This window comes from Oncorhynchus nerka, linkage group LG9a, assembly GCF_034236695.1.
Source record: "Oncorhynchus nerka isolate Pitt River linkage group LG9a, Oner_Uvic_2.0, whole genome shotgun sequence".
Taxonomy (NCBI): Eukaryota; Metazoa; Chordata; class Actinopteri; order Salmoniformes; family Salmonidae; genus Oncorhynchus; species Oncorhynchus nerka.
This window is the reverse complement of record NC_088404.1, coordinates 54658341-54678328: the sequence shown is the minus strand read 5'-3', so window position 1 is coordinate 54678328 and position 19988 is coordinate 54658341. Positions and strand designations below refer to the sequence as shown.

Genomic DNA, 19988 nt, shown 5'->3' with positions numbered 1-19988 from the left:
GCATCTGAGCCGTTGTGGTCTTGAGTCAAGCTCATAGATCTGTCATCATAATGACTGAATTACAACTGTAAGCAAGGGAAATGTGTGTTCCTGATACAGCCAGTTAATTTAGGACTGCAGCCATGTTTGCATGACAGACAGCGTGGCTCTGAGAGCAAATTAACAGTGCTCTGTTCCCTCACTGGGCCGTCTGCTGTTTACCACTCAAACCAGGGAGAGGAGACATGGGGAGAGACCGAGAGAGCGCGAGAGAGAGCGCGAGAGAGAGAGCGAGAGAGAGCGAGAGGGAGCGAGAGAGAGAGAGCAGACAGATATAGCTTAGCATTTGAATGAGAGAGAGCAGACAGAAAGGCAGAACGAGAGAGAAAGAAAAAAACGAGTCCTGCCTGCTTCAAAATGGAAGCTGTTCCTGTGTGTGGACGAATCGTAACTCAGTGTGAGTGCAGTGTGCACAGAGCGGAAGAGGCGATGAGAAAATGGAGTGTTGACCCTGACTGCAGGCCTCACTATGTGAAAATGATCCCATTAATTCAGTTTCCCCTGGCCTCCCTGTGCCCACTGCCTCGCAGAGCCGACAAGATGATTCCCTCTGTCATGTTAAAGGCAACATGATCATATCCTTGTTGCCCGGATAACCAGCTCAGAATGCCTCTGTGGAGTGGGAAGAGCGAGTATCATCCCTCCTCCTTCCTGCTTTTCCTCCCACCTTACAGAAGGAGAGTAAACACGAGAGGTTATCTCTGCGCTGCTGTGTGACAAATAGCATGACACGTTTGCTGTAATATGCACTGGTTCTCCCTTTCCTGCAGCTGTTGGTTGGGGTCTCTCTAATAACAGTGTGCTGCCCCCGCCATTAGCCTCTAACACACACTGAGTGAGCACTAACACTATCGCTGAGGCATGGGTAGACCTTGGACAGCCTGCTCATTAATAAGGCTTTTCTGCTGGCATTAAAACTGGCAAGATCTGCCCTCACTTCAGCGGCTATGTCAACTGTAAAAATGAAGGTTAGAGGATTATTATGTGTGTGTCAATTTCGACCAACCCACCCAACTAAAAAAATGGTCCAGCCCATCTGGCATTTGCCAGAATTGCCAGATAGCCAATCCGCGGCTGCACATACACACACACACACAGACACGTGGAGGCTGGTGACTGGGCGACCCTACGTTATAGGTGCGGACCGCACAGAGACGACAAAGCGTTTCAGAAATCATCAGGGACAAATCATTTTAACCTAAAACATTTAATAAAGACATTTATAGTAAAATATTATGGGGAAGGCTACTTGCATGGTGTTGAGAAGGGATCACAACAGCGATTGAATGAGGGTATGAGGCATGAGTTGAGGTGTTCAGAGGCTTGACTTCAGTGCAGGAAAGAGGTTGAGGTGTTCAGAGGCTTCGGTGCAGGACAGAATCATCATGGTGGATGTGTTGGAGAAGAGCACAACTCTTCCACTGATGGCAGGACAGGATTTGACTGGGAAGACAAAAAGAATTACACAGTTATACAAAAGAGCTGAGAATGAGTTAGTCCAAATTGACTCTGCCATAGAGATCCTATTAAATTAAAATTAGTGCAGATAAATTCTTCAAATTCATTATTTGATTTGATCTTATCACAGCACTGGCAAACCATGGTCGACCAACTCCCTGACCAAAATGGCTGACCTTTATTCCATCATAAAAAGGTTAATGTCCCATCTAGTATTCTAATTCAGAAGTCTATGGACTCTACATACAGTAATGAGAGAAAATTAACAGGCCTACTCACAGTGCTTGAAGAGGAAACATTCAATGTGCCAGGGGATGAGCGGGAACATGAGACATGGCTTAATTTCATATCAGGAGAGAGTTCCCAGCTAACTACAAACGTTTAGAGAATGTTCCCTTAAAACTTCTTCAGGATTGGTGGGTTCCCTGTGGGACGGTTGAGCTAATGTAGGCTAATGCGGTTATTATGAGGTTGTAAGTAACAAGAAAATTTCCCAGGACATAGACATATCTGATATTGGCAGAAAGATTTAATTCTTGTTAATCTAACTGCACTGTCCAATTTACAGTAGCTATTACAGTGAAAGAATGCCATGCTATTGTTTGAGGAGAGTGCACAGTTTTGAACATGGCAAGTTATTAATAAACCAATTAGGCACTTTTGGGCAGTCTTGATACAACATTTTGAACAGAAATGCAATGGTTCCTTGGAACAGTCAAACACTTTGCACACATACTGATGCCATCTATTGGCCAGAATCTAAATTGCATCTGGCCTGGCATAATACATTGTGGCCTTTCAAAGATTATGGTACAAAAACAATATAATTTATTATTTTATTTTTTTCTTCGTATTATTTTTCACCATATCTAATGTGTTATATTCTCCTACATTCATTTAACATTTCCACAAACTTCAAAATGTTTCCTTTCAAATTGTACCAAGAATATGCATATCCTTGCTTCAGGGCCTGAGCTGCAGGAAGTTAGATTTGGGTATGTCATTTTAGGCAAAAATTGAAAGGGGCCAATTCTTAAGAGACTTAAGAGTCTCATTAGGTCATTAACTAGCGTTTCCAAAAGAATGTTCCTATGATGTGCAGGGAATGTTTCCAAGAGACCATTCCCTTAATGTCAAATAGTATTTACCCAGAATGTGGTTACCATGTTCTCAGAATATAAGATATTAATGTTCTAGGCACTATAAATAAGAACGTTGCAAGAACATCCATGTGTCCAGTTTTCTGTGGGTTTAGGAGAATATTCCATCAACGTCCCACCAAACATACACAGAACATGGTTGCCATGTTCTCAAAATATAAGGTATACATTTTCTAGACACGTTTTCATGGGAACGCTGCAAGAACATTTGTGTCAAAAGAAAAATTAATTACAACTCTTGCCAACCCAATCAAGGCCCTGATTGGATAACCACTGATCCACTGTGTGAGAGTAGGGTAACTCCCTTAGCCTGTGTTGAACCCAGGCCACCAGCACTAATAACCAACACCGTAACCACTGTCCCAATAAGGGATATCAAATTAAACTGTGTTTGTCACATGCTTCGTAAACAACAGGTGTGGTCTGCTTTCTTATGGGCCCTTCCCAACAATGCAAAGTGAAAGAAAATAGAGAAATATTAGAAAAGTTAAACACATAGTAAGTGATAATAGATACACAATTAGTAACAATAACTTGGCTATATACAAGGGGTACCAGTACCGAGCCAATGTGCAGGGGTACGAGGGAATTTAGGTATATATGTACATATATAACAAGGATTAATGTGACAGGTAGTAAACAGTAGCAGCAACGTATGTAATGAGTCAAAAAGGGTCAATGCAGATAGTTCGGGTAGCTATTTGGTGAACTATTTAACTAGCCATTTAGCACTCTAATGGCTTGGGGGTAGAAGCTGTTCAGGGTCCTGTTGGTTCCAGATTTGGTGCATCGGTACCGCTTGCAGTGCAGCAGCAGAAAGAACAGTCTATGACTTGGGTGGCTGGAGTCTTTGACAGTGATGTACTGGGATGTCTGCACTTCCTTCTGTAGTGGCTTGCGGTCGGATGCCAAGCAGTTGCCATATTTGAGCAACTGATTGAGGGCCCATGCCAAATCTTTTCAGCCCCCTGAAGGGAAAGAGGCGTTGTCTTGCTCTCTTAACAACTGTATTGGTATATTTGGACCATGATAGATCCTAACTGATGTGGATACTTCACTACACCGCTGGCTATGTGATTGGGGGTGTGCTCGGCCCTCCATTTCCTGTAGTCCACGATCAGCTCCTTTTTCTTGCTGACATTGAAGGGGAGATTGTTGTTCTGGCACCACACTGCCAGGTAACTGACTTCCTCCCTATAGGCTGTCTAATCGTCGTCGGTAATCAGGCCTCCCACCATGTCGTCGGGAAACTTAATGATGATGTTGGAGTCATGCACGACCACGCAGTCGTCTGTGAATAGGGAGTACAAGAGGGGACTAAGCACACACCCTTGAGGGGGCCCCATGTTGAGGGTCAGCGTGGTGAATGTGTTGTTGCCTACCCTCACCACCTGGAGGCGTCCCGTCAGGAAGTCCAGGATGTTGCAGACATAGCTGAAGTAGGGATGCTGAGGGTAAAACATAAGAATTTTCTTCACTAGAGTAATGCACTGGGCCTTTACTAGTCCTGTATTTGTGGACCGATATAGCTATCTGTAGCACGGGTCAAAAATAATAATCTGCACCTGCCCAATTCTCATAAGGGCATATTTTGACGGTATAGAGCAAACATACTATGGATAAGGCCACATAAAAAAAATGACAGAAACCAAAACCCAGAAGTTACAGAATAAGACTATAGTATGATATGTCAGGAACTCTGACCAGACATATTCATACCTATGCCGTCTATGTTGCAAGATTGATGTAATTCTCTCCACGTCAACAAACTCCCCGCATAGACCTAACCATATATCTTTTGAGGGTGTATGTTCATTTTTCTGGCATTTTGTTACACATTGCCTTGCTGCTGCTGAAAGATAACCTATTAATTTCAGTGGAGAGGATTGGAGTGTATCCACAAGAACAATACTTATAAGGAGATGACATGGTTCTGGTTGAATAATAATACCTGTGATGTCATGTATAACATGTAGAATTTCAGACCAAAAAGTGTCACAGCAGTCTAAGGCACTGCATTGCAGTGTTAGAGGTGTTACTACAGACCCGGGTTCATTCCCGGGCTGTGCCACAACCAGCCGTGGCTGGGAGTCCCATAGGACGGTGCACAATTGGCCCAGCGTCATCCAGGTTAGGGGAGAGTTTGGCCGGTGGGGCTTTACTTGGCTCATCGTGCTCTAGCCACTCCTTGTGGCGGGCTGGGTGCCTGCGGGCTGACCCCGTTCTCCAGTTGAACGGTGTTTCCTCCGACACATTGGTGAAACTGGCTTCCGGGTTAAGCTGGAGGGCAGTTAGGCGGGTCATGTTTCGGAGGATGCATGATTCCACCTTTGCTTCTCATGAGCCCGATGGGGAGTTGCAGTGATGAGACAAGATCGAAAATTGGGGAGAAAAAGGGGGTATACCTATTTGTCCACACTGCCTCCAACACGAAGCAGATATTTCTTTGTTAATTTTATACATTGTATTAGGGCTTATAAAAAAAACTATTTGGAACTCCCTTATTCATTTACATGTAGTAGCTTTATATAGTGTTTTCTATACCCTTACAAAAAAATCCTACAGTAATCCTGCAGGAATTTTACCCTTTGTGAAGGATGTTTTGTCTCTGATATGGTTAAATGAGATGACATGCTATTTTCAAATTGATTACCTAATGTTTAATTGATTACGGGTTTGAATTAAACCATGCAACAATTAAACCATTAATAACCTGGGGCACCACAGAAGCATTAGTTTATATAGAGCGGCTATCTCCCGAATCCACTCTTAAACCTCTCTGGGATATGTGGGACGCACCTGGCCAAACGCCAGTGAAAATACAGAGCGCCAAATTTAAATAAATTACGAAAAAAATCCAACTTTCATGAAATCACACATGTAAGACACCAAATTACAGCTATTGTTGTGAATCCAGCCAACAGATTTCAAAAAGGCTTTTCGGCAAAAGCAAACGATGCTATTATCTGAGGGTAGCACCTCCGTAAACAAAGGGAGAAAGCGTATTTCAACCTTGCAGACGCGACACAAAACGCAGAAATAAAAATATAATTCATGCCTTACCTTTGACAAGCTTCATTTGTTGGCACTCCAATATGTCCCATAAACATCACACATGGTCCTTTTGTTCGATTAATTCCATCGCTATACATCCAAAATGCCCATTTATTTGGCGCGTTTGATCCAGAAATAACACCGGTTCCAACTTGCTCAACGTGACTACAAAGTATCTCAACAATTACCTGTAAACTTTGCCAAAACATTTCAAACTACTTTTGTAAGACAACTTTAGGTATTTTTTAATGTAAATCATCGATAAAATTGAAGACGGGATGATCTGTGTTCAATTCTGAAGGAAAACAAACTAGCTAGCTTTCTGGTTACGCGTCTCTATCTAACAGTACACTTCAAGTGACCCTCGTTCAAGATACTTCTTCATCACACAAAGTAAAAACCTCAACCAATTTCTAAAGACTGGTGACATCCAGTGGAAGCGGTAGGAACTGCAAGAAGGTCCCTTAGAAATCTGGATTCTCAATGAAATCAAATTGAAAAGAGAGTGACCTCAAAACAAAATCTGAATGGTTTGTCCTCAGGGTTTCGCCTGCTAAATAAGTTATGTTATACTCACAGATATGATTCAAACAGTTTTAGAAACTTCAGAGTGTTTTCTATCCAAATATACTAATAATATGCTAATATTATCTTCTGGGGATGAGTAGCAGGCAGTTGAATTTTGCAGTGTGTTGCTTCGGGCACTATCCTAAGTTGATAACTACATGATAAGTCTACAGCTGCAAGGCACCAGCTTCGGGAAGTCTACAGGGATGACCTATGGACCTCTGTGGAGAAACTGGTGAGTACTGTACCTGTAGAGTCAAAAAGGCCGAAGAGTAAATGTTCCACTTTACTAAGGCTGGTATTTTGTTCGGACCCGTAAGTGATCCGAGCATAAATCCTCATAAATGTTCCATTGTACGTGTGTTCTTATGCTTACATAAGCGCACATGCCAAGGGAAAGAACCAAGTATCCTGGTAGGTTACAACTTGTTTAGAATGAGTTTGACGTCATCAGATCATTTCCAGGTCGATGACTGGAGGTCAGTAAGACTTGATGTCGACCTCAAGACGTATTAAGGGGACCTGCAGTAGTTTAACTACACGTCACTGTGTCTTACACCATTGTAGCGTTTATAGGTATGAAGGAGTATATTTCATAGCTATGTTATCCACAGAGGAGCTAACCTCATGACGGAAGTACTCATGACGGAAGCACTAAACCAGTCGTATGCGGAGGATTATGGTTCATGACTTCTAATAACTTTCCCCCTGAATGGAGGGTTCTATTTATTAGTGGCATGTGTGTTGACCATCATAAGAGTGTTCTGGAGATTCCCCTACACGTGTTGAAATCTGAGTGACTACTAACTCCTCTGTCTCTATTATCAATAGCGATTTGACTTGTGACGTCTCGAATCCGCTTACTGACTGTTGCTGGACTGACTGTGCTGGCATTGGTACTGGTACTCAAGGGGACCAGTTGTCCTACCTATTTATTCTCAAATATTATTTATATATATATATATATAGTATATACATACACACCGGAACACATGACTAGAGCACTTTACTAGTTGTATTGTAGTTAAAACTACACATGGCAAGGCATGACTATTTTTGCCATTTGTTTGAGGTGGAAGTCCACTGGACTTCCTTTACGACCAGTGTGGTACACCTCAGTAATGTCTTCGATGTGTTCTAAGATTATCCCCGTCTAAGGGCCTGTCTGCTCCTCACTCTGTTCTCATAGGGGAGTTTACAACTAGATTTGTTTTCTGCTCTGGCGGCCTCGTACGGTGTTGCATGTAGTCTCTCGACCCCCCCAGCAGCCTCGATGAGGCTCATCATGGGTCTGGGCTACTATTCCCCCCTTTTGTGGCTCGGGACACCCACACCAGTGGTTGATGTTGGTATCCGAGTCACAAACAAAAAGGTCGGACCCTATGTACGAGTTGTTAGCCACCGCATTATGAGAATGGCTGCAACCTTTTAACCAAATCTCCTGGTGTTGGTGCTTCAAAACGCTCAGTGGCTGTCGAGGCCTGTCAGTCACCACAGTGTCCACTCTGCGTGTGGCAACCTCTTCAGTACCTGCGAACAGAAAACTGTCATACTTGAATAAAAGTAAAGATATCTTATAATATCAAATGACTCAAGTAAAAGTGAAAGTCAACCAGTAAAATATTACTTGCGTAAATGTCTAAAAAATGTTGGTTTTAAATATACTTAAGTATCAAAAGTAAAAGTACAAATAATTTAAAATTCCTTATATTAAGCAAAAAAAGATGGTGCTATTTTTCCCCCCATTTTCTTTCGGAAAGCCAGGGGCACACTCCAACGCTCAGACATAATTTACAAATGAAGCATGTGTGTTTAACAAGTCCACCAGATCAGAGGCGGTAGGGATGACCAGGGATGTTCTCTTGATAAGCGAGTGAATTGGACCATTTTCCTGTCCTGCTAAGCATTCAAAATGTAACGAGTACTTTTGGGTGTCAGGGAAAATGTATGGAGTAAAAAGTACATTATATTCTTTAGGAATGTAGTGAAGTAAAAGTTGTCCAAATTATAAATAGTAAAGTAAAGTACAGATACCCCCCAAAACTTCTTAAGTAGTACTTTCAAGTGTTTTTACTTAAGTACTTTACACCACTGCGTACAGGATATGGCAATGCCTGCAGGACCAAGTACATTCCTGCAGGAATCCTGCAGGACCAAAACCTGCAGGATTTTGATATTCCTGCAGGATACGGAAATTTCAAGCTAACTGCAGGATTTGAGATATAGTATGTTGTGACAACAGAGAAAATAGACTTTTGAAATATAGTTCATTATCAGACAGTTAAACTCAGCAGATGTGAGAAATGCAATAAATGACTAAGTAAACTGTTCAACCTTTTCTCAGTCTACCTCCCACTTGTTGGGCTGTAAACATATGTAGTTCCCTTGTACACCTGGGATGTCTTTCAGGTAAACACAGGTGGTACGGATGTCTGTGCATTTGATTAACTGAACCTAATTTGAAATGCCAATCTCATTAAGAATCCCAGAGGCAGTGCCTCCTGTCTCTAGGTCTCTTATTGTGCATCTTGTTCTCATCACTGGGTCTATAGCAGACTTCACTGCCAACGTCAACAAAAGACCTGACCATCCTCACTGACTCATGTTGTGTGACCACTACATGGTTTACTCGTTTCGATAAGGTACTTCCTGTTTTGGGATGAATGCGATTCCCATTAACGATCACTCTATGGTGAAATTGACATGGTTCTTTGTAAGTAACGTCTGACTTTCCAAGGAGAAAAGCCTCCCTTGATGTAGGGTTCCATGCAACAGGATACCCTATTAAAAATACACTCTTCTTTTTTCACATTCGTTAGCTAGTTTGTAGCCCCTTAACATTTCTTCAACAAACCTTTTGCTATAGCTTGGTTTCATTCTGTGCTGAATGTAATAGTGAGTTGTCTCGGGATGTGTTGGTAGATAGTGAACATTTCCACTATTTGTCCTGGTAAACCTTGAGTGCCATGGAAGAGTTTACCGAGTCTCAAATAACTACTTTCAAAGATGAATGCACTTTGAGCCCACAGATCCCCAGTTTCGGACAAATGTAGGTACATGCAAAAGTATGGGGACGTTGTAGCTGACATGACATTTCGCATACAATTGTTCAAACATAATAACACATTCTTGAAAGAACATCTAAGCCATATCAATGTCATGAGAGCTAACCGTGTCATTCAGTACACAATAGGTACCCTGCACCAGTAGCAGCAAATGGTGTAAGTACTGCCTGGGTAAAATCCCATTTAAACAGAGAGGCTATAGAACAGCAGGAAGTGTCGGGAACTCTGTGGCTTTCCAATATTTGAGTAAATTAATTGGTCTTGTCATATTTACAGGTGGTTTTGTGGCAAGCGATCTTTTTTTCATGCGCTCTATTTCTCTTCCAGGACTCAAAGGGTGATATTTGGACCAAGTAAGATGCCGTGCATGTCATCAAAAGCAAACCTTGCAACATTAAAGAAGATGCATCCTTAACACCATGTATGATATTCCCTGACTCCACCAACTAGGCAACCTCTCTGTGGTGTTTAGTGTCTGTACGTGGCTCTGGCTCGCTCTCAAGCGGATACACTCTACTGAATCCATTACCCTTTTCTACCACTTCTCCTTTGTGATAACACCAGTTGCACCCATGGTCACCATTGAATTATTTGATATTCTGTACTTGGCAGCGAGCAGGGCAATTGCAAATACATAGTAAACTGTACACATGTACATTTGTGGGTGTCCCTCTCAACTGGCATGTCAAGCCCTCCCCCTCAAGTGAAACACACCAATCCACAAAGGGCTGAAGGAAATAATTCATTGCGGGGCTTTTTGGCCCAAACCACAGCCCCACAAGACGGATGTGCTTCGTTCTTAAGTTCGGGGGCAGTTCATTAACTGTGACCTGTAGGGGCAATATGTGAAAGGGAGAGGTCTTGAATATTGGAACGCCTTCCAAATTCCATGAGAGTGAAAGGTTAATTAAATCAGTGTCCTTACGGGCATCTATCGACTTGTATAGTGCACCATTATACAGTAAATGTAATCTATACTATCTGGGCTGCTCTTGGACCTAGAATATTTATATTCAAGTTCTTTGCAGAATTTGGGGTCTGATAACTATTTCCTCGAGTTGTTTTTTGACTGACAATTTCATGAACACTGATCAACTCTTGACAAGAGATGGCATTTCCCCAGGGAGGCAAGCACATGATATGCAATGATCTGGCACTTCCCTCCCTTCCAAAGAAATACTGGCATGTTGGACAAATATACTGCGTTTCAAAAGTGTCATTACAGTCAAAAGACTTCATACACCTGTAGAGACCATTGGGATTTATAATGTCTAATAAATCACTGAGAGCTATCTTGGGTGGTTGTGTCTTAGAGCAAAGCAGAGTATTGAGAGCAGAGGCTCATCTTCAGTCATATTTACATTTGAATAGATTTAGACTTTTCTCACCCCACCCTGTCCCCCAACTTGATTTATGATGTCCCTGCCTTGTCCCTCCTTGATGCTCCTTTTAGTCCGTCTTGGGAATGGTGAACGTTCTTGGAGGTAGGCCTACAATTCCAAGACTACGCTTATAGGCTAGATTAAATGAATGGGGTAGAATAGGTAAGAGGGAATTGAAAAGGAGATGAAAAGAGCTAACCATGATACTCAGAACAGTGTTTCCCCTAGGATGGTAGTAGGCGTGGCCAAAGACACAGTTTTAGAGGCCCTCTAGGCCTCAGAGACATAATTTTTCTGTTTTAAAAGTTTCCTGCAATTTTACACATTTTGTCATGGGACTGAGAGAACATTTTTACAGTTTTTAAGGTTGATAAAGTTTTTAAGTTGATCAGGCTGTTGATTGTGGCCTGTGGAATGTTGTCCCATTCCTCTTCCATGGCTGTATGAAGTTGTTGGATATTGGCGGGAACTGGAACACGCTGTCGTACACGTCAGTCCAGAGCATCCCAAACATGCTCAATGGGTGACATGTCTGGTGAGTATGCAGCCTATGGAAGACCTGGGACATTTTCAGCATCCAGGAATTGTGTACAGGTCCTTGCGACATGGGGCCGTGCATTATCATGCTGAATCATGAGGTGATGGTGGCAGATGACTGGCACAATAATGGGCCTCATGAGGGGCTGGCGTGGTCACACGTGGTCTGCGGTTGTGAACCCAGTTGGACGTACTGACCCCCTTTTCTAAAATGACATTGGTTGTGGCTTATGGTAGAGAAATTCATTTTAAATTATCTGGCAACAGCTCTAGTGGACATTCCTGTAGTCAGCATGCCAATTGCACGCTCCCTCAACTTGAGACATCTGTCACATTGTGTTGTGTAACAAAACTGCACATTTTAGAGTGGTAATGATCATGCTGTTAAATCAGCTTCTTGATATGCCACACCTGTCAGGTGGATGTAGGATCTTTGCAAAGGAGAAATGCTCACTGAGAGGGATGTAAACTAATTTGTGAGAAGCTTTTTGTGCATCTGGAACATTTCTGGTATTTTTTATTTCAGCTCATTTATATTTTTGTTAAGTATAGCTAAATATAGCAACAAAGTTGCTAAATTGTCAACACTGCTAGCTAATGCTAACAACAACATAGTGATTTTTTTTGTTGAATAACCCCGTTCATTGCACAAACGTCTGGGTAAAAGCCAACATCGATCATATAATGGACGAACAGTCTGCTTATTCAAACTGCACAACACAACGAAAAGGTAAGAAAAAACAGGGAAACTGCATTTTGGGGCATGTAAGAGCTTTTACTAGGGGGCACGTTGCTTCGTCCTGAGAATTGTAATTGTTAACAATGGCTCATTGTTTAAAATTAACAAGGTCGACTACAGGAGCTTGCAGAGGTAATTGCACGTTACGATGCTTTACTTATGGATGTTTCTACTGTCTTCTCTGGGGTGCCGAAATCAATTCAGAATGATTTGATAGCGTCCATTCCATCATCCATTAAAAATTAGATTAAAAGAGAGGTTGACGCAGCAAATGTTTCTGCATGGCAAATGGATGAAACCACAGACATCATGTATGTGGATGATCAGGGCTTTATTCAGGAACATTCCTTGGGCTACTTTGAAGTGTCAAGTGGGCGAGATGCGCCGTCTGTATTTGACTTTGTGAATTCTGAGACGTCTGAGTTTAACTTCATGGAGAAAACTGTTACCGAAACCTTCAGTGGTGTGTACTCATATTGTCACACCATACCTGTGTTATTTGTTTGTCTGTTGCCAATACGTTTTGATCATAAAACCTACCGACGTTTGTTTCCCTGCTCCTGCCTGTTTTCCTGGTCCTGTTTTCCGGTTTTGACCGTTCAGCCTGCACTGACCCTGAGACTGCCTGCCGTTTTGTACCTTACCCCGCCATTCTGGATTATTGATCCATCTCTGCCCTGAGACTGCCTGACGTTCAGGACCCTTTACACCCTTCTGGATTACTGACTCCTGCCTGCCTTGACCTGTCATTTGCCTGCCCAGGTGGTTGTTACTTCGACACCGTCTGCATCTGCGTCTTACATAAACGTGATACATATATGCCAAGGGAAGCCAATCTTCACAAAACAAAATTTGGTTTATGTTTCATAATTTTCCTTCATTTCGCACGAGGCGCAATTTCTTTCGCCTCCCTTGATGACAAATAAATACATAATAGACAATCTGCGTTGAGCTAAACTGAGTGAACTCAACTGTGAATGGTCCTGGTGCAACAACAAAAAAAGTGTTCAAGGAAGCCAGTTTGGATTTGGCTTCACACCAATCACATAAATAACATAATTTACAGAAAAAATATATTTTTCTCTTTGTCCTCTAGTGGATGGCTAGCTAGCTAAAATTGGCCCTTTCCTAAATTAACCAATGATGGAGATAGGGATTCAGACTTGTGGTTTTACTTAATTCTCCATACTGGCCAATGATTATAACAGCGATTCTGATCCAATCATAAATTCATACATTGTGCCCCTGGCCTGAGAGGATGGAAGTTCAATATGTAGCTAGATGTATTAGGTTAATGTTAAGTAGTTGGTCCGGCACATTGTTGCCCATGAAAGGAAGTTAGGCTTGCGAGCAAGCATTTTAGCCAGGTAGCCTAGGACAACAAAAAGTAAAAGCGTGTACTATACGACAGAGTCACAGACCATTTCGGCAACATGAAAGAGAGGGGCATGTCATTGACGTTTCTCTACAAGTAGGGTGAGTCAACATGTTTGATCTACTTGCACATGCACACACACAGGTGATCCAAGTGGCTGCTTTTCTTTGATAAGCTTGTTGATTTATCTGATTCCGTTCTCCCCACCAGGTACAATGTGTCACATTCAAGCATCTGAGCCGTTGTGGTCTTGAATCAAGCTCATAGATCTGTCATCCTAATGACTGATTTACAACTGTAAGCAAGGGAAATGTGTGTTCCTGATACAGCCAGTTAATTTAGTGCTGCAGCCCTGTGTGCCTGACAGACAGCGCGGCTTGAAGCCTCCGATCTCTGTTCCCTTACTGTGTAGTCTGCTGTTCAGCACTCAAACCAAGGTAAGAGGAGAGATGGGGGGAGAGAGAGAGAGAGAGAGAGAGAGAGATGGAGAGAGAAAGGCGAGAGAGAAAGGTGTGATGATGAGAGAGGAGAAAAAAAGGCAGAATGCGAGAGAAAGAAAAAAACTAGCCCTGCCTTCTTCAAAATGGAAGCTGTTCCTGTGTGTGTAGATGAATCGTAAACCAGCATGAGTGCAGTGTGCACAGAGCGGAGGAGACGATGAGAAGATGGAGTGCCGGCCCTGACTGCCGCCCTCACTGTGTGAAAATTATCCCATTAATTCAGTTTCGCCTGGCCTCCCTGTGCCCTCTGCCTTGGAGAGCTGCAGAGATGATTCCCCATAGAATTAGGAATTTGAATACTAGAATGCACATGAACCTTCTTATAATGGGATAAAGGTCAGCCATTTTGGATAGGGAGTTGGTCAACTATGGTTTGCCAGTGCTGTGAAAAGATATTATGTAATAATAATTATTTATTTTAAGAATGTATCTGCACTATATGTTTGTTAGCTAGCTAGTCAGAGGAATGAATCCATTGTCATTCATAAAAAAAGGGAAAGTGGTTGCAAACCAGCTTCAATCGCATCTGTTATCCAATAAGTTGTACGTGGTTTTCCAGTCTGGCTTCCGGCCCTTGCACATCCCCAAAACAGCTCTGGATAAAGTTACCAACAACCTACAAATAGCTGCTTTGTCAGGATCTTCTAGCATTCACCTCCTCTTAGATCTCAGTGCTGCCTTTGACACCGTAAACCACATAATCCTCCTGCTGCGTCTCAGAGAGCACACTGTTGTCTCTGGAACAGCTCTAAACTGGTTCTCCTCCTACCTCTCCAACAGGAAGCAATACATCACTATTGTAGAGTCCAGATCGGAGGAGTCTGCAGTCACATGTGGTGTCCCACAGGGGTCAGTGCTGGGGCCTATACTGTTTTAAACTTGCATGCTTCCTTCTCGGCCAAATCCTCAGAGATTATAACATAAATTTCCACTGCTATGCTGACGATACCCATGTCTACATTAACATCAATCCAGACATTATCTCTGCCCTAGCAAAACTCAGTAGCTGTCTGGAGGGCATCGAGGCATGGCTGAATGATAATTCTAGTTGAACAGCAGCAAGACTAATGCTATGTTTCGTATGACACCCAAGCAGGTAATCAGTGCTGGAAACATCTGCCCTACAATCAACAACCAGGCCATCCACCTGTCCTGTTTAATCTCCAACCCAGGAGTCAAGTTGGATCCTTCTCTGTCCTTCGATGCCCAAATAAAACAAATATTTAAAACAGAATTGTTCCATCTTATTAACATTGCCCGGGTCATACCATCACTCTCCCAGCCATATGCAGAGAAACTCATCCACACCCTCATCTCCTCTGGGATTGACTATGGCAATGCCCTGTTTGGGGGCCTCCCAGCCAAATCACTATAGAGGCTCCAACTAATCCAGAGCAGTGCTGCTAGGGTCTTGGCCAGACCACATCACCCCGATCCAGGCCCAGCTCCACTGGCTACCGGTCAACTACAGGATCAACTTCAAAATTCTCATGCTTGTATTTAAAGCCTGGAATGGATTGAGCCCCATCTACATCAGCGACTTAATCTCAATCAGCAAACCACCCCGCACTCTCTGCTCGCCACTCCCTACTGTTTCAAGTCCCCAAGACACATCTCCAAACTATGGGGGACTGAGCCTTCTACCACTCGCCTATAGAATGCTCTTCCTGACCATCTGAGAGCCGCTCCACCACATTGAACTTTTAAAACCGGCCTTAAAATCCACTTCTACAGACTGTAATTTTCGTAGTCCTAGCCCCAATCTAAAATGGATTTAGCACCTAGCCCACTATTGCTATTTTGGTAACCCTTTACTTGACACCCAGTGCCATAACCATGTCATAATATATCATAACAGCTGACATAACTTGTCATAACGGTCATAATATGGTTATAACACTGTCATGATACAAATATTTAGACCTGTTGTGACATATATTGCGTTATTTTATGGCTGGTTATGACACCTACATAAGAGTGTCAAAACCCCCAAAACCTACCACACAAAGCAAAACATTCAATTACACCATAGCCTATTTGTCAACAGTATGTTAATGTTATATAACATTTTCTGATATTGACCATATTAAATTATCATTGTAATTGTGCACACATTTATGTCAGACATGCACCTACCTCAAATGCTTTGTTTCTTATAACTGGGTGAATGGAGGAGCAGATTTCAGGTGCAGGACAAGACACCCTCTATTTGACTGATGACTGACATAAGGGTAAGTACGTGATAATGACATGGGACGGTCATAATGCTTCTTGAAAGTGTCATAAAGTTATTTATGATGAAAACAAACATGACTGTAAAGAATTCATTTCAACAACAAAGGACTTAAGAAACTTCTAGGCAGGGAAAAAATACATTTGAATAAATTATGGGTTTGACACTCTTATGTAGGTGTCATAACCAGCCATAAAATAACAATATATGTCACAACAGGTGTAAATATATGTGCCATGACAGTGTTATGAGCATATTATGACAGGCTCTGACAAGTTATGTCAGATGTTATGACATGGTTATGACCGTGTCATAACGTGTTATGAAGCTGGGTGTCAAGTCGAGTGTTACCGCTATTTTACATGCCTTGATTCTAAATGTATGTTGTTTTTATTGTATATATATATATATTTTTCTCAGTAGAGCTTTGTAATGAAACTGTAAAGAAAAGTGCTTTACAAATTAAATCAATTATGATGATTATTATTATTATTATTATACATTTTTCAAATTAACTGCCAATATGCCAACATTCCATTCAAACAATGCAGTAAATCCACAGCCATACACTGGCTAAAATCAGTTGATGATATGACTTAGACAAGATCTAAATGCAACAAGTACTGATATTGTATCATATAATAAAACTCACAGCTTTCCTAGAAAACCAAAATGGAGACATTTATGGTCTGTTTACATATACCCAACCCTGCACTTTGGCTCAGAACTGGTACTCCTGTATATAGCCAAGTTGTTGTTACTCATTGTGTATTTATTCCTTGTGTTATTATTTTTCTATTATTTCACTTGTTTTTCAGTCTCTGCATTGTTGGGAAGGGTCCCTTAATTAAGTAAGCATTTCACTGTTAGTCTACACCTGTTGTTATAACGCATGTGACAAATAAAATGTGATTTGATTTGTACTGTTTTTGGTATTTTACACAATCCTTGGTATCCATAGTTGTACTATCAACCCGAGGAAATAAACATAAAGACACAATTGCACTCTGAGTAAAATCTATAAAGTTGAAACAGAATTCAGATTTTTTTTTTTTGTGAATTTATTTGAAACAAACTATGTGGATAATATTGTATAAAGTTATATAAAATCAGGCATCAATATTTTTTTATTTTATTTCTTGTTATTTGTATTTCAACTAAATATTTAGTGGAGTTGCCTTGTTATCTCATATCAAGCACAACATACACGTGTGCATTTTGACAGCCAAATATCAATAATGTAGCTGTGTCTCTTTTTGCTGCTACGTATTTACCATATATATATAACCATTTTGTTCCGGTCATGCCAATAATTAAATTATCCTAGGCATCGAGAGTCATTCACCAACATCCCCAATCCCCTTTAAAATCCAGTTCCGGTTCTTCTCAGCTAGTAGTGTACCTCCCCTAGCGGTTCAGTCCACAAAGGCTCTTTTACTCCTGAATTTGCAAATGACTCGTTCTGCTTGTTGGTTACATTGTATTCGCTCCCCTCAGCATTGCAAGATAAACAGCCATTAAGATATTAGAGATTCAGCGAAATCAAGTCCAGTAATAAAACTGGTGGAAACCACCGGAATATCGGAATTTACAATTCGGACTACAGAAAGGATGTGCTATATTTCCAACCAGGCTTGAAACTTAATTTGAAATGCCCATCGTAACCGGTATATTTCAATTTTTTAACAGGATCTCAACGTGTGTGATGGCTGCAGTCCAGTGAATTGGCATTTCCTTTTCTCTGCTGTTGGGATTTCTTGGGAGCGCGTTGATTGATTTGTCTGTGAATTTTAGCACGTTGGGGGTCATCAAAGTGCTTTTACCTTTACTATCAGGATCTATGGAGTGTACATAAACATTCGTTGGATTGGTGTTGGCAAGTGGGGTAAGTTAACAACATTAAGTTTATACGAGTGTAGGAATGTTTTCGATAACGTTACTTTAGAAACGCGGGACGTAACTAGCGCGCGAGCTAGCGTCCTTAGCTAATGCTAACCTGGAAAGGGCGCTATAGCTAGCTAACACTTAGCTTATCTGGCTAACAACTGCTTTCGCGAACCCCTCTTTGTCTGAAGACCCAGGAGGAGCAGCTATTTCAACACAAGCACCCATGAGTTATTCGGCTCTTGTCCTAAAATGGTATTAGCTAACGTTAGCCATAGCTAGCAAATTATCATAAGAAGTGGACATTTAGGAAATGCCCTAATGCAATGTGTGCATTTTAGGGAATAACGTTTAACCGCCTTCTATTTTCATCGTAGCCATTTAACAAGCCGTTTTAAAGAGTAACGTTAATTGTTAACTTTAGCACCATATATCCTGATCCTTTCAATTTGCTAGTATGGCTATTCTATGCCAATGCTTGTACACTTGTCCTCTGTTTCCCTAGGAAGTGACTTGATGATATTGCTATCCAACATTAGTTGGCTAACAGGGTGTCTGTCATAAACGAAGCTAGTGTGTGTTTTTAGTAGGTTAGCTCAGCCTTTTGCAAAGAACTTAATGATATGCAGTGTGCGAGAGCATATGTCACAGTATTTGCCTGGACAGCCATGCCACCTGACGCTAGAAGGGCCAGGGTAAGTGGGTTCCGAGACTACTTAACATGTTCCTTTTAGTCGCCTTCAGACTTCTCTATATTTGATTGGATGACTCAAGTCAAGAGGCGTAGTGAAATCGCAATTAACCATCACATTTTATTCAATGCTATATTTTTGTGATAACAATGCAAGGCAATCTGGTTATTGTTACAGTCCTGGCTCTCCCAAGGGAACTAGCTTCCTTGTAAGCAGTGTTTATGGTTGCAGATTTGCTGTCCTGAGTTTGAGCCACACTCATAGACGTATTTTGGTGGGGTTAGTGTAACAAAGCTGACATCGATAAGAGTGACCAATGACTGTTCCCCCAATAATATGACTGTTTTTTTTTGTACCATTGGCCATGGCTGCTCGGGTTCGTGGCACTCACCGTGTCCCCTGGATTGTTACAGTATAGCGGTGCGTGGGTAGAATCACTGGGGAAGCCAGGGGGGAAAATGCCATATCACAACCTATGTGTTGTGGTAATTGTGTTTGCTCTAGAACCTGTTAGTTCATATGCCTTGCCACTATGATATATATAGGCCTAAGGCTGAGACAATAAGAAGACACAGTGGCAGAAAAAATTAAACCACACCTATATTTCATCAAAAAAACAGAGCAACATCTGTCTGGTTATAAGTCCACAAAATGTTTATATCTCAGTTATATGACCTCCACAGCATGGTCAAGCAAGTTAACGTTTCAGACATTTTCAGACTCCTAAACAGCTATTGATTTAGAACCACAGTTATAGCAACAACAAAAACAGGAGCTGCCTCCACTATTTCAGCACCATTTCAACTTCAACACCATAAAATCACCTATGCCTTGTCTAATACAGTGACAACTAAAAGCTACCAAAAACGATTTAGTCCAATCAACATAAGCAAAATATGATGTGGCTGTCCATGGTTCTGATTTCTATGTGTGCGTGTTCTCGTTCAAGTAGAAAAAAAACATGTAGACTACTTGTAGAGAAACGCCAATGCCATCCTCCTCTCTTTCATGTTGACGAAACGGTCTGTGACTCTCATACAGTACACACTTGTAGTTTTTGTTGTCCTAGGCTACCTGGTTAAAATGCTTGCTCGCTAGCCTAACTTCCTGTCATGGTCAGTGATGAGCCGGCTAGTCAACATTAGCATACTACATCTAGCTACATGTTGGAGGGGCACAATGTATGAATTTATGGTTGGATCAGAATCACTGTTATAATCTTTGACCAACACAGAGAATTAAGTAAAACCACAAGTCCAAATCCCCATATCCATACATGGCTAATTTAGGAAAGGGAACAATT

General features: G+C 41.6%; 1 protein-coding gene across 1 annotated transcript in view; it reads left to right on the top strand.

The window, feature by feature from the left end:
* Positions 1-17601: 17601 nt before the first annotated feature.
* The window catches only part of znf609a (zinc finger protein 609a), a 168892-nt gene continuing 166505 nt past the window's right edge, over positions 17602-19988 (top strand). The window contains exon 1 of the mRNA XM_029668640.2: positions 17602-17994. The gene's annotated coding sequence lies outside the window, so the exon portion shown is untranslated. The remainder of the gene's footprint in view (positions 17995-19988) is intronic.